The following is a 15579-nucleotide window of genomic DNA, read 5'->3' as shown; positions in this document are numbered from 1 at the left end:
AGAATTTAGAATCCACAGAATAGTGGGAGTATTCTAAGAGAAAACTTTCCAAGAGATCCAGGCAGGAACTGCAAGACTTCTAATGCACTAATCTCCCAAGTCACAAACTTCACATCCTGTGTACTCTATTGGTCAAGCAATTCCCCAAGGCCAGCTTCGATTCAATAGGAGGGAAATAAGACAGTAACTCTTAATAGGAAGAGGGTCAAAGAATTCGTAGTCATCTTTAATTTCTCACAGTCTGCTCTTTGGTTGCATATTATTTACATTCTTCCCACATGGTAAATACACATGTCTCCTCCTAAGACCCCAAAGTCTCATCCCATAATGCCATCCACTCAAGTTTGAGGTCCAAGATTTCATCACTTAAGTCAGATCCTGATGCAGATGAGCTCCTTGGGGTACAGTTCCCTGAGTACAACTCCTCTCAATTCGAAGACCTGTGAGATGAAGGGACAAGTTATCTGTCCCACACATATAAATACAGTGGTGATACAGAGATAGGACAACTTCACTAAAGCTTTCATTCAAAAGGGAGAGAAATCGAAGGTACATCACAGTCACTGATCCACAGCAATTCTAGAATCCAGTCAGATGCACGTTGCCAGATCCTTGACTATTGCGTTCCCAGTCATGCTTCCCTGGGAATGATTTCAGCTCTTGGCTCCCCACTCCTACTGGGATTTGGATTCTGCTCTCTGAATCATTGTTCCTTTTCCATAAGAAATGGTCATGTTTCAATCATTAAAAAATCTGGAGACAAGAGATGCTGGAGAGGATGTGGAGAAACAGAAACATTTTTACACTGTTGGTGGGAGTGCAAATGAGTGCAACCATTGTGGAAGACAGTGTGATGATTCCTCAAGGACCTAGAAATAGAAATACCATTTGACCCAGCAATCCCATTACTGGGTATATACCCAAAGAATTATAAATTTTTCTATTATAAAGACACATGTACACATATGTTCATTGCGGCACTGTTTACAATAGCAAAGACCTGGAACCAATCCAAATGTCCGTCAACGATAGACTGGATAAAGAAAATGTGGCACATATACAACATGCAATACTACATAGCCATAAAAAATGATGAGTTTGTGTCCTTCACAGGAACATGGATGAATCTGGAAACCATCATTCACAGCAAACACACAAGAACAGAAAACCAAACACCACATGGTATCACTCATAGGCAGGTGTTGAACTATTAGAACATGTGGACACAGGGAGGGGAGCATCACACATTGTGGTCAGTTGAGGGGGTCTAGGAGAGAGACAGCGGAGGGTGGGGAGGGATAACGTGGGGAGAAATGCCAGATATAGGTGACGGGGGGGATGAAGGCAGCAAACCACCTTACCATGTATGTACCTATGCAACAATTCTGCATGATCTGCACATGTACCTCAGAACCTAAAGTATATATTTTTTAAATGGCCATGTTTGTAGCTCAGTAGCCTTGTTGTCCCACTTCCTACCCATAGAAAGCTCTCTACAGTTTGAACTGCCTCTGTCCTATTTAGTTCAAGCTGATGGTGTTTCCACATGTATAATTCTCTTAAATTTTACTTCATTAGTCAAAATGTATACCTACAAATCTTGTTAAGTTATGCCACTTTCTGCCTTGGGCTGAGAGTTACTTCCTATGCAATAATGCCCTTCAGATTCCTTCGAAGTCTGTGAAGTAGACTTTCACCTCCCCAGGGGCCCTGGGCTTCTCTGACAGCATGCCACCTTAAAGGTTTCTAAAATCCTAGCAAGCATCTTAGAGCCATACCTTTGAGAAGAACATTACCTTATATCATGTCTTACTTTGAGAATTTTTTTTCCCAATTGGAGAGGCTTGGAATGAAAAGCAGCTTTATTTCTAAACTCAGCAAGTCTGGCTTCTAATATTCCATCTAAGTTTTGCTTGAAACGGAATAGTTCATTTTGGAGGAGGGGGTTTCACTTCCCTATATTCACACTTTAGCATACTTGCCTAAGAGAAACCATTAGGCATGTTTAGTGTTCTGCTGAAAGTCTCCTTAGCTAAATCTGCCATTTCCTAGGTATATTTTCTGTTTTTCACATTACCAAAAGCAACAGTATACCAAATTATCCATCGTTACAAAACAAAGGATGCCTTTTTCCAGCTTCCAATAACAATGTCCTCATTTTCCCTCTAGTTCTCATTAATAGTTTCCTCAGGGACCTCCCAGCTTCTTCCTGCTGCTTGGTCCCCAAAGCCAATGTCCCACATATTAAGTTTTCATTATGGCAGCACTCCAGGTCCCAAATTCTGTTCTAAGTATCCATAGTTGCATAAAATGCCACCCAAAACATAGTTGTTTAAAACTAGAATTTATTATTTATCATGGTTGTATGGTTGACTTGGTTCAGCTAGACGATTCTCATTTGGGCTTTCTCTTATAGTTGCAGTCAGATGTTAGCTGGGGATGCACTTACCTGAAGGCTTGACTGGGATCTGTATCTATGATGGCACACTCAGATAGTTGGCAGCTGACATGGCTGTGGGATGGAAGCTCAGCTGGAGTACCTCCTTATGGCCTCTCCATGTGCATGGCTTTCTTACCTCATGCCACCTGGTTCCAAGAGGGACCAATCTGAGAGTGAATGTTCCAAGAGACCTAGGCAGAAACTACAACACTTCTTACGACCTAACCACAGAAATTCCAGAACATCATTTTCACTATAGTTTATTAGTCAAGTAAGTCACTATGACCAGCTTAGCTTCAAAAAGAGAATAATTAAGGAAAGAAGAAGACATAGAGACTTGCCTCTCCTTAAGAATCCATCTCTTAATGGGAAGCAAGTCTGTGTCCTCTCCTTTCATGCTAGTGTATAAAAGTTATGGGTTAGCTCTGCATATCTGGTAACTGAATCCTTTAAATATTGATGCTGATCCTGCTCCCAAGGCCATCTTGTCTCTTAACTTACAAAAATATACACGTCTCCTAGAAATACACAGACTCAATCTGATATTCTTCTGAGCTTTATAGTTGTAAAATACATTAACTTTTAGTAATTTTAGGACACATAAAAGTTAAAAGTGACAAGACAATGGCTCTGTCAAACAGCTATCCATAGAAAACCTAGATCAAGAATATTGCCTCTTAATCCCCAGAGCTCTCTCACTACACTTGATGGGGCGCCATGGGGCCAGGAACTGAGGGGCCTCCCCTCTCTGTACCCCACCCATCACTAGCTTCCTCCTGTCCCCGGGGAGGCCCTAAACTGGGCACTGGCTCATTCTCACAGATACTTCAAGGGGAGTGGAAAGGGAGGGGGTCGTACCTGTTTCCTTTAACTGGAACTGTCCTATTTTATGCCCTTCCCAGAAAGGGAGAAGGATACCAGGCTCTCGCTTCCGACTGGTAACCACCACTATCACTCATTACATAGAGTGTGCATCCCTCGAGAGTTTGTATAAATTCAGGTCAGAGCTGCAGCTACGTAGCCGTCCAGTGTCACAGAAAAGCAATTCATGGATGATCAATCTCTCCATTCAGAAGCATGAAGTCTTCATGTACAGTGATGAAAAATTGTTATCATATAATCTTTTCATTAAAAGCATGGTTGAAAACTAAAAAAAAAAAAGATATTACCTCTCTTCAGGCAATTTCTTCATGAACAATTAACTGCCTGAAACAAAGAAGAAAACATCCAGATCAAACATGTTTATAACCTTCAATTAATTACCACTGGTAAGTGGCAGACCAAAGTGTAAATCTACGTCCAATTATGCACCTCACAGGCCATCGCTTTTGTGGTGTAATAAGCCATCAGCCCCCTTTTGCTCTCTTCATCCTTCAGAATGGCTATCTGATGTGGGTGAAAGTGAGTGGTTGTTCTCCACTTGTGCTTCCTCTGCCTCTGTCTACAAGCATGACAGAAGGAAGGAGGAGGATGTTAGGGCAGAGGGGAGGAGGAATGAAATGCAGCAAGGGCCTCTGCGATTGTATAACTATGACAAAGAATGCACACTGTCCTGCTCAAATGACCATTTGGCAGTATCTCTACCTTGCTGAAAGCCAGTGTAGCTTGGAGAGAATGGGCATGAGCTCTGGAGTCAGGCAGCTCGGATTTGGTCCCTGGCCCTTCCATTTAGTGTGCTGCAATGGACAAGTTATTTACCCTCTTCCTGCCTTCGTACCCTGTTAGTTGCATGTAATTACCTGATCACTCCCTCCTTCTGAAAACACCCAGAGTGACTGAAGAGTCAGGGAGAGCTGACTTAACACTGGGCAATCCAGTGAGCACACCTGAGAAGGTGGCATTTAAGCTGAGCCTTGAATGACAAGAAGAACCCAGCAGGCTTGTAACAGTCATGGCAGGTGTATTAGTTTCCTGCAGCTGCTGTAACAAATTACCACAAACTGGGCAGCTTAAAACAACAGAAATGTATTCTCTCACAGATCTGGAAGCCAGAACTCTGAAATCAAGGTGGCAAGGCTGCCCTCCCTCCAAAAACTCCAGGGGAGAATCTGTTCCTTGCCTCTTCCAGCTTCTGGTGGCTCCAGGGTTATTTGGCTGTGACCACATCTCTCCCATCTCTACCTTTCTGGTCACATTGCCTCCTCCTCTTCTCTGTGTGTCGTCTCCTCTGTGTGTCTGTCTTATAAGAATGATGGTGATTGCATTTAGAGCCTCCCAAATAATCCAGGATAACTGCCTCTTGTCAAGATTCTTAATTTAATCACATATTTTTGCCATATAGAGTAATATTCACAGGTTCCAGGGAACTGTAGGTGGACATATATTTTAGGGGCCACCATTCAACCCACTGCAGCGTGGTCAAGGAATAAAGAGAAGATCAGACCGGATGGGGCCTTTTTAGTCTGGTAAGTGGCTTAGTACTTACGAGCAATGAGAAGCCATTGGAGATCTCGGGCAGAGTTTATACTGAGATGTGTAGATGTGTGTGTGTGTGTGTGTGTGTGTGTGTGTGTGTGTGTGTGTGTGTGTGTGTTAGTTCTTTTTAGAGGCAGCATTTTGCTCTGTAACCCAGGCTGGAGTGCAATGGTGCATTCCTAGCTCACTGTAACCTTGAACTCCTGGGTTCATGCAATCCTCCTGTACCTGGGACTACAAGCACACACCACTGAGAGCTAATTTTACATTTTTAATAGAGTTGGGGTCTCACTATGTTGTCCAGCCTGGTCTCAAACTGCTGGCCTCAAGTGATCAGCCTGCCTTGGCCTCTCAAAGTGCTGGGATTACAGGCATGAACCACTGTGCCCGGCCTATACTGAGATACATCTCATGGTGATCACTGATCACTTTTGCGGCTTTGTAAAGAATGGAATCGGAGGGAGAGTAGAAGCAGAAAGACCAGTTCAGAGGCCATTGCCAATCTGAAAACTTGAGTATGGGGCAGATCTGATATTCTCCATGTAGACCACAGGCAAATAATCCTTCACCAAAGTCTATAACACTATACTTCTCATAAGAAAAATTTTTTGATAAAGCAACTTCTAATTCCAAATTCTACAAAATAGACTATGCCCTGGCCCCACTTTATTTTACCTTTAACCCAAATAACTTACTTCCGCTTTAACTAAAATGAACTCATGCTTTCTCTTCCACGGCATTTTGGGATTTCCTCCATTATACTGATGTCATGGTTTTAGAGTCAGGAACTCAGAGTGGCCTTGAGAAGAAATTAAAACATCTGATAATAACAATCACAACAATCCCACATCAGCCATACAAAAGTGAAAACATTTGCAGTGGCGGGGGGCAAGTGGGTAAGTAATAGACTGAATACATCCTGTCTTATTCTGTTCAGGTGCCATAACGAAGTACTGTAGATTGGGTAACTCATCAACAACAGAAATTTATTTCTTAAAGTTTTGGAGGCTGGAGGTCTGAGATAGATCAGGGTGCAAACAAAGCTGGGCTCTGGTGAGGGCTGTCTTCTGGGTTGCAGATGGCTGTCTTCTTTCCGTATTCTCACGCTGAGGAGAGACAGCAAGCTGGCTCCCTGGACGACTCTTATAAGGGCATCAGTCTCATTCATGAGGGCTCCATCCTCAAGACTTAATCACCCCCCAAAGGTTCCACCTCCTAATATAATCACATTGGGATTAGGGTTTCAATATATGAATTTTGGGGGAACATAGTCAGACCATTTCACCCCCGACCATACCCCGCGAGCCTTTTTTTTCACGACATGGTTTCCTTGCAACCAGATTAGTTGATGGGTTCATTTGCTTATAGATGTGTTCAGAAATAGACTTTCTGCAGAGATGAGACTGAGCATTTTTGTGATTAAAAAGAAGCAGTGATTTTATTAATGTTGCTTTTCAGGCCACAGTTGTCTCTTTCATGAGTAGAGCAGAAATCTCTGAGGTCTTAACCAAATGCATGTTTCATATGCTTAAACTAGCCATTGAAATAGAAACGTTGGTTCTATTTCAAAAACAGATGTTGACTCTACCAGCAGTTATCCCTGCAACCACCTTCTGGTTTTGTCTTGCCTCATAGGGAAAGGGAAGAGAGGACCAACATTTATTGCCACTCACTTTGTGGGGTCTCACTTTGTGGCAGAGACTTCTGATTGTCCTTCAATGTTCAGTCTTCCTCCCTATGCTCCTTCACCCTCGATTAGTAATAAGAACCTTGATTCTTACCTAGTTAAGAGTTGCCAGATAAAATACGGGACATCCAATTAAATTTGAATCCCAAATGAACAATGACAAAAAAAATGTGTATTTTCCAAATAGTGCATGAGACATACTTATGCTAAAAAAACTGTTTATCTAAAATTCTGACTTAATTGGGTGTCCCATATTTAACTGGGTTGTCCTGAATAAAGATGACATTTCTCACCTTTCCCTGAGACTAGGTGAGACCTTGTGACAAAATTCTGGCCAGAGGGATGTAAATAAAAGTGTTCTTAACTTTCCCTCTCCATTTCTTCTTCCTGCTTGCATGCTGGGATGTGAAGGTGATTTGGCAACTCCAGCAGCCATTTTGGACAGGAAGTGATCTTGGGAATGGAAGCCATGCGTGGTACAACAACAAGCTAGAAGGAGTCTGGTCCCTGGCCCAGAAGAGGAGTGAAAAATAAACTTCTACCTTATTGAAGTCATTGCTATCTTGTTTTTTCTTCTGCCACTTGCAGCTGAAGCTAATAGTACCTACTACACTGTGTCTTCTAATTCTCAGTTAACCTTAAAAGGCACATTATTCACATTTTGGCAAATAGAATCCTGAGACTGAGAGAAGTAACTTGGCCAAGGTGGTTACATAGTAATCATTGAGTCCGATTTTGAAACCCAGTCTACGCGAAGGGTATCCTGGGCTCTTATTTTTCTACAATACGTTGCTTCTCTGGGTGATAATTTTTATCAAAGTCCTAAGGTTTTGTAGTATAATATTAAATTTGCCTCTGCATGTCTGCTATCGCAAGTATTTAGCTTTCTCCTTCATCAAAACCACAGAACGGGACATTTCTGGTGTCTGTCAATGTTACAGGATCTAAAACTCCAACCGTAGATCTGATATTTGAGAGATCTGCACTAAAGGACACATTATTTATTTACTTGTTTCCTTTGGGGTTGCTAACGAAATTTTTCTAGTCTGTATTATAATAGTTCCCTGCAAAAACGTCTTAAGTGAGTTATGATTCAATATGAAGTGCTCGCTTTTATAGAGAATCAGTATTAAAAGGTCTATTTGTCTATATCTTTTGAAACATATTGTGTTGTTTGTTGTTCCTTGTAGAATAGAATTTTCATGCAATAAATTTCACACTGAATTTAATGCCAGAAAAAATATTTTTAATATCTATTCAGGCACAATTCTATGTTTATTTGTTTTTGTTTTTATTTTTGCTAAATATCAAGACAGTTTAACAGTTACTTTTTTTGCTTTGGTTTCTAGGAATCCTGGAGTTAAATTTTGTGTTTATTTGTGATCATTCGATCATTCCAGATACTAAAATATTTATTTCTGACTTTTTTCTTTTTTAAAATCTATTTTTTTCTTTTTATCCAACAGCTTTTCTTTTCTTGTCTCTACGTTTCCATTTTAGGATACGTTTTTATTACTACTGACTACCTCAAATCTGCCTTAATTTATTTTACAAATGCTTATTCATTGCCTCCCTTGCATACCATAGCCTGAAAGAAAGGAAGCTGCAAGCTATAAATTCCTAACTGAGCCTTTGCTTGTAACTCATGAATATTATTTTCTTTTGAAATGGGCCCAAAAATCTCTACCAAATAACTTATTCCAGATTAGGTGAAGATCAACAACAAACTCCACATTTTCCAAAATTTACATTTTTTCCTTTGTTTTAAAAACCAAGATATTAGCCCTATCATTCCAGCCTTCTGACAGAAAGCATGTAGCAGTCACAAATTTCAGGTACCATTAATAGGACCAATCCTAGAGAAAATGGAGGGAGCAGCGTTTTGACAGCAGCATTTCTGCTGCCGTCTCTTTCGCAATTCTGGGTTCCTGAACACTGAGTACTTCTGGGCCCTCTTTTCACCCATTTTTAGCTAACAACCCTCTTCTCAAAAGACATCACAGGCACTGATTGTAGCTTTGTGTGAACTTCACTCCTTTCTCCCCCCGGGGGAATGGCATCTTAGCCCTTTACAGCAAATTAGGAAATGTATACTCTGTTGAATAGGTTTTAAGAGTGGAGGGGGGACGGTGAAAAGCAAGACCTGAGGGCCTGGGAGACAGTAACACGCTGGGGCCTTCCTGGTGTCTCTGAAGTGGCTATACAGAGTCGGCATCCACATGCCTGCTTGTCCTGCCCAGCCAAGCACCTGGCAGGTGCATGTCTCCATGGTGATGCAGCGTGTTCTGTCCAATGTTACTGAGCTTTCAAAGGGCGAAATAAAACAGTCAAGCAGAAAAATTGAGCCTTTCTGATAGACCAGAGAGGCAGAATTGGAATTTTTATTTTCTTGCCCCCCACTGTTAGAAATGGTTGACCCCATCATCTAGAATAGCCTGAGCTTTCTGCTCTTTCATGCTGTAAAGAGAGACCAGCAATGGCCCATATTCCTGAAGAATCTGCTTGTCTCCTCCATGACATTCCCCTCCCTCACACATGGGGTTTCCCCCTCTGCCCACAGTCTCTTCTTGGAGGAGATTCCTGATCCCCTCTGGCCTCACAGAGGGAAAGCATGTGCAATGATTCACAGGCATTATGGTTCACAAACCCCTTTCACATGCTCCATGAGGTAGGTGGATGACCTCTGCATTCCTGCTGAGGAAACAAGCTCAGGAAAATTTAGTGGCTTGTATGAGATTTACAAAAAAATGAAAAAAACAGAGCTGGGGCTAAGAGGTCATAGCTCTAACTCCAAGACAAGATTTATTTTCAGTTCTCTTCAGCGAATGTATCTGCGGAGAGCCAAGCAGGTTGGACTCCTCTCAGAAGCCTCCTGCTGGCAGATTCTCGGCCCCTTCCCTTCACTCCCCCATCGCTTTGCTCACACCTCTCATCTTCTAGGTGGCTGCTGATGTGACTCTGTTCCTAGACTGTGAGTCTGTCAATGGCAGGGACAGTGTCTGATTCAACTCCAGCTACCCCATGCCTAGCACCATAAATGTCAAATGAAGGAACAAACTGAAAGCTAGCCCCTTACTGCCATTCTACCAACACAGGCGAGTACTCCTGTCCTTTTGGCACCCTGTATAGAAAAAAGAAATCATTTTTTTGACTGTCATCTCCACTGCACCCTTGCTGTGTTCACTGAATAAAGGAGCAGGCTTTAGGTGCCGAGGGACATTTTAGTGGGAAAGATTTAAGGCCCTGGAATAATATCTGCCTCATTAAGTCCACATCAGAAAATCAAACAAACCAGAATACGGTGTTTTTTCTGGTTTTGTCTGTAACGGCTTTGGAATTAGGGTCAGTGGAAACAGCATCGTTTGCAGTAAAAATATTCCTGGGTAGCCAAGTGACACATCTGGTTAGTCAAGGATAAGGAAGAAAACAAACTCTTTCATTTCTCAGCAGCTCAGGAGAAGGTATCAGGGTGGGTCTGCTCATGAGAATATTTGTGAAATGTCATTGAGAAACTCTAGCAGAGCAAGAATTTCATAACTGAAATCCGGAATCAGGTCCCGAGTAAAGTTTGGACAATTTTATAAAGTCATGGAGTAGACGAGATCCTACATGAGGACAATTATTCTATCCCTCCCCTGCTCTGCAGGACAAGACTGAAATTATCCTAGAAAATTCACCCTCTCTTTTTGAAAATCTCTAGAATGGGAAATTCTTAAAACTTTCCTGGATGAGCCTTTTAAATACCTCAAAAAGTCTTTATGGGAAGACAAGCTTTCTTTCTTCCTAACCCAAATCCTTCTTGCTGAAATTCAAATCCATTCCCTCTTGTTTGAGGATCAGCCAAGGATTTAAGGCCTTCATCAATTTGCATCAATACATGCAATAAACTTACTGGTTTTTTAAGATGTGTAAAGCACACCTATTAGCACTCTTTGTTGCAAGTAAATACCCAACTCACGGTAACTAAAACCATAAAAGAAATTCTTTAATCCCCATAAATGAAAAGTACAGACATAAGCTGAGCCTTGGCATCTTAATAATGTCAGTAAGGGCCTGGTTTATTTTCTATTATCTGCTCTGCTTACCATAGTGTCAGAGTCATTCTGAAGCTATTTCCCTCACGGTGGCAAAACAGCTGCTGCAGTTCCATGCCTCACAGGCTTATACCACACCCTCCTGCTATAGTTTGGATGTTTGTCCCTTCCAAGCCTCATGTTGAAATTTGATCCACAATGTTAGAGGTGGGCCCCAATAGGAGGTGGATCCCTCAGGAATAGACCAATGCCTCGCTCAAGAGCTAGTGATCTTACTCTATTAGCTTCCTCAAGAACTGGTTGTTTAAAAAGGACCCAGCACCTCCCATATTCTCTTATTTCCTTTCTCATTATGTGATCTCCGCACAGGCCAGCTCTCCTTTACCTTCTGCCATGAGTAGAAGCAGCCTGAGGCCCTCATCAAACGCCCAATCTTTAACTTTCAGAATCATGAGCCAAATAAACCTTTTTGCCTTATAAGTTACCCAGCCTCAAATATTCTGTTATCACAACACAAATGGACTAAAACACCTTCTAAGCAACAGGTCCTAAAATTTCCCCTGATGAGACTTGCTTGGGTTATGTACCCACATTTGACCCAGGAAATTTAATATACCTGACTGGTTTGTATTAGTCAGGACTCACCCCCAACGTGGTAATAGGGGGTCAGCTTTCCAGAAGCACTTGGGCTTAGTGGGAAAGAAGACAAAAATGGAATTGAAATCTTGGTACTGTTGCAAGGGGGATGGGTAAGATGGTAACTGTGCAAACAAAAATGCACCTAAGGTTAAAAAGCATGGTGTGATTTGTTTTGCATCTAAGACATCACCCCAGGCCTGTGGCTTGTCCACTTAGAGATGGGTTTTATAATCCTCATATATCAGTGTTTCCCACACTTACCTGATGAGAATCACTTGGAGCTTTTTTTTTTTTTTTTTTTTGAGACGGCGTTTAGCTCTTGTTGCCCAGGCTGGAGTGCAACGGCGCAATCTCGGCGAACCGCAACCTTCGCCTCCCGGGTTCAAGCGATTCTCCTGCTTCAGCCTCCCGAGTAGCTGGGACTGCAGGCACGTGCCACCACGCCCAGCTAATTTTTGTGTTTTTAGTAGAAAGTAGCTTTCACTGTGGTAGCCAGGATGGTCTCAATCTCCTGACCTCGCGATCCGCCCACCTCAGCCTCCCAAAGTGCTGGGCTTATGCGCGTGAGCCACTGCACCTGGCAGAGCATTTGTTAAAGTATAGCTTCTTAGGTTCCTCCTTGGAGCTTCTATTCGATGGATCTTGGATAGGGCCTGGGAATTTTTTAATTCGAAACATTCTCCAGGTGATGCTTATGAGACCACATCCCACCTAAAACCAATTCCAACGCATGCTCTTTCTACTCCTAAAAGCAGGGCAGATGCACTGTGGCTGCAAAGAGCTTTGGGGTGAGGAGGGGCATGCTCAAATCATAACAGTTCAGTCTGAAAAAGACTTTAGGAAGGTCTTCTAGGACTTGGGCATTGTGAGTACTGGTCATGAGTCTGTGTGGTGAAGAAAATAATTGCTAATCCTTATTGAGTACTTAATCTGTGAAGGATGCTGAGCTGAGTGTTTTGCATGAATTATCTTCTGTAACTGATACATTTCCTTCTCTGGAGGATTTTTAGGCAAAGCAGGGACTCTCAACCTTCCAAAACATTTTTATTAAGCATTGACACCCTTATTGTGTATAAAAATTAAGATCTCCCACAATAACTATTTTATTTCAATATCCATTATTGAGAAAATATATAATATCAAGAAGTGACTTTTGTCAAAGTTTACTTTGTTGAAATTATGGAAACCAGCATGAGCTACTGTGATCAATTTTTAATGTACTGGAAAGACTTCTAGGTTACAGAGGCAGTTCTGGGAGGTACGAAGCCAGAGCTGGACAGCAGTCAGGGTCCGACTGCATGTTGTCTCAGTTTCTATTTCAGGTTCTTGCAGCACTCTTTTCCCCCTGCATCCCTGCTTCCCATGCTGAAACTGGGGTGACGAGGAGGTGGTGCCACCCCACAGTTCCCAGCTACATATTGCCACTGGCCGCTAACCTGCACCCAAAAGCTATCTTTGAATCCCAATTTCCAGTTTCTAAAAGGGAGGCTCTAGTTGGCTCAGCTTAGGCAAGGCATCTGCCCTGGATCCAATTCCCTGAGACCGGGCAGGAGGGTCTCATGTGACATAAACATGGGCCAGGAACCAGGGGCCAGTTTCTACTGGGGGAAGGAGCTTGATTCTCACAGAAAAGAAGTCTCTGAAAGCTGAAGAGAAGTCTCACACAAGGCCGTTGATACAACAGCCGTGAATCAATAGCTCTTGGTTTTTTATTTTATTCATCCCAGAGGCATCTGGAAACATTTGAAAACCTGTGGTGCTGGATGTGCCTGTGGCTTCCTAGGCCTACTGCAGTAACCCTTCAGTCCTCCCTGGGTCCAAGGCCAGCACGTGGGAGCCAGCGTGTTAGAGAAACAGGAATAAACCGGGTGATTCTTAGGAGTCCTTGGTCTCTCTGGTCACATCCTTGGAAAGAAATGGGAGAGAGAATGCTTCACCTGCCAGAAGTGATTGGATGAAGAGCAACACCTTCCTCCCTGCCCTCCCCCAGGACCCTCCCAAGGGCCTTCCTCCTCCCTCCCTGGTCTGCCTCAGAGCAGGCCCAGCCACTGAGACTGCCTAGCTGGCAGTAACATTCCAATCTTCGATGGAAGCTGACTGCCCACTTTCTGGCAGCTCCAAACTGCAGGAGACTAATAAAACAAGGCCTAACGAATGGATGGCACTGCAGTAATAGCAAATGTTCAGATTTATTCTTGTTGATGGTTTCAGTGGAGTAGGCCAAAGGGACTCTTATTAGTATAACTAGGAGATAAAATTCTGATGAATGAAGCAATACCTTGTTGCTTAAGGAATAGTGCGTAATTAAGAGGGTTGCTGACCTTAATTAAATGATGTTGCCAAGGTAAGCCAAATAGCACTTCTGGACCAGAGAGGGAGTTTTCTGCCCAGGGCAGACTCTTCTACAAGCAGAGCAGCTAATTTTGATTCTGGTGAAGTTAAGAAATTAGCTTTGTTAAGGGGGCTTTTTAACGTACATACGGAGCTAGATCTGAAGAGTGCCAAGTGCCAGATTCTGCCTTATATAGGCCTTCTGGCTAAGAGGAAGGGACCAAGACAGAATCCAGGTTCCTGCCCATCCCAAGCCTCCACTCAGGGTCTGCAGTTGCTCTTCTGAGTGCCTGGGTGAACAGGGCCAGGTGGGGACTTTTAGAGAAAGTTTGAATAAAAAAATATAACCTGCACAAAACATAATTTAAAATATAGGAGTAAACCTTAAAATTAATTCAAGGTATGCTAAGATGTACTGACTTTTTTCCACCGTGAGCACTTTGGTGTATCTTTTAGAAATATCTAATTCTTTCTTTTAAAGGTCTGGGGCATGTCTTAAGCATATTTCAGGGCTCCTCTTGGAGTCAGAGAAAGAGGCAGGACAGACAACTGACACACCTGAGTTCCAACCCTGGCTCTGCATCTCAAGCAGCTCTGGGACCTTGGGCAAGTCACTTAACTTTTCTGGCTCTCAGAAAAGTCATCCAGAAAATGGTGGTTCCTCAATAGGCAGTGCTAAGAATCAAACGAAATGTCAAAGTGCTTTGTAGACTTACAAACACTGCACAAATATAAAAAGAGGGCCCTGTCACTACAATATTAATTATGCAAGTGCCTGAAACATGGTATGATACAACATGGTGAAAGGTTTCATATCACAAAAATATTCACAGTACCTATAAAATTGGTCCCTACTCCAAACCTCCTTACAAGAAGCACTCCTTCTTGCCAGAAGCACAGATCTGTCCCTTCCTGATGGTCTGGTACCCACAATATCTGACCTTATTTGGAAATGCTGTGCAAATATATGGCAAAACGGAATTGCAAATCTGGCAATAAATGAGAGATTTCATGAGGTCAGTGAAAGTGATGTTGGAGGCTTCTTTTTTTTTTTTTGAGACGGAGTTTCGCTCTTGTTACCCAGGCTGGAGTGCAATGGCACGATCTCGGCTCACCGCAACCTCCGCCTCCTGGGTTCAGGCAATTCTCCTGCCTCAGCCTCCCGAGCAGCTGGGATTACAGGCACGCACTACCGTGCCCAGCTAATTTTTTGTAATTTTAGTAGAGACGGGGTTTCACCATGTTGACCAAGATGGTCTCGATCTGTTGACCTCGTGATCCACCCGCCTCGGCCTCCCAAAGTGCTGGGATTACATGTTGGAGGCTTCTTAATTTAGGCAGCTAAGCCACTGACCAGGAAGTCTGCAACAGAGGTAGCCAATTCCCAAAGAATTAAAGAAAAAGGTAAGGTTAGTGATGCTTCAAAAAAATGATTTTCATACCATAAACTTAAAAGAAGCTCTTGCAGAAAATGATAAAAATTCAAAATTAGTTGAATTTTATAAAAATTATCCTTTTGGGGGATTGTGCTACAAAAGTTAAATGTGAAGAATCTGGTAGAGGCAATCATAATTTTGTTGGAAAATTTTCACATATAAAGTTTATTTTATACATTAAGAATTAGCTGATAGTTGATATTACAACTTAAATTCTGTTCAACATAAAATAAGCTTGTTTTATAGTTTTTAGCTTTTTTTCTAGGCAAAATCACAACAAGACATTTGTTGTGCTTTTTTGTTTGTGTTTTGCTTTTGGGTTTTGTTGTTGTTTTTACTATTTACCACAATCCTTCTGGTCAACGTTTTAAGTGGAGTCACTTTCAAGTGACTTTTATTTCTTCTGATATGTGAACTCAGTCTCAGATGATGAGGAACTTTTGTAGTTATTTAATTATTACTGCTGCTTTTATTATTTCCCGGTACCCTTCAATGGAAATGGTGTTGACAGTCTCCTCAAGCCAAGAGAGGGAAAGGAATGAACTCCCAGCCTTTTGGAAATGGTAAGTCCAAGAGCTGCTCTTTCCGAGAGAAAGC

The 15579-nt window shown here is 42.3% G+C and overlaps 1 protein-coding gene across 9 annotated transcripts in view; it reads right to left on the bottom strand.

The window, feature by feature from the left end:
* Nucleotides 1–200: 200 nt before the first annotated feature.
* The window catches only part of TSPYL5 (TSPY like 5), a 43686-nt gene continuing 28307 nt past the window's right edge, over nucleotides 201–15579 (bottom strand). Inside the window, exons 2-7 of one of the 9 annotated variants that reach the window (XM_054246746.2) lie at nucleotides 11477–13120; nucleotides 5551–5654; nucleotides 3610–3646; nucleotides 3299–3524; nucleotides 2450–2631; nucleotides 201–869 (exon numbers count right to left, since the gene is read on the bottom strand). The gene's annotated coding sequence lies outside the window, so the exon portion shown is untranslated. Of the gene's footprint in view, nucleotides 870–2449; nucleotides 2632–3298; nucleotides 3647–5550; nucleotides 5655–11476; nucleotides 13121–15579 lie in introns of all 9 variants that reach the window. The other 8 variants (XM_078352650.1, XM_078352652.1, XM_078352654.1 and 5 more) reach the window with 8 other exon arrangements.

This window comes from Callithrix jacchus, chromosome 16 (genome assembly GCF_049354715.1).
Source record: "Callithrix jacchus isolate 240 chromosome 16, calJac240_pri, whole genome shotgun sequence".
Taxonomy (NCBI): domain Eukaryota; kingdom Metazoa; phylum Chordata; class Mammalia; order Primates; family Cebidae; genus Callithrix; species Callithrix jacchus.
This window is presented reverse-complemented; position numbering and strand designations above follow the sequence as displayed.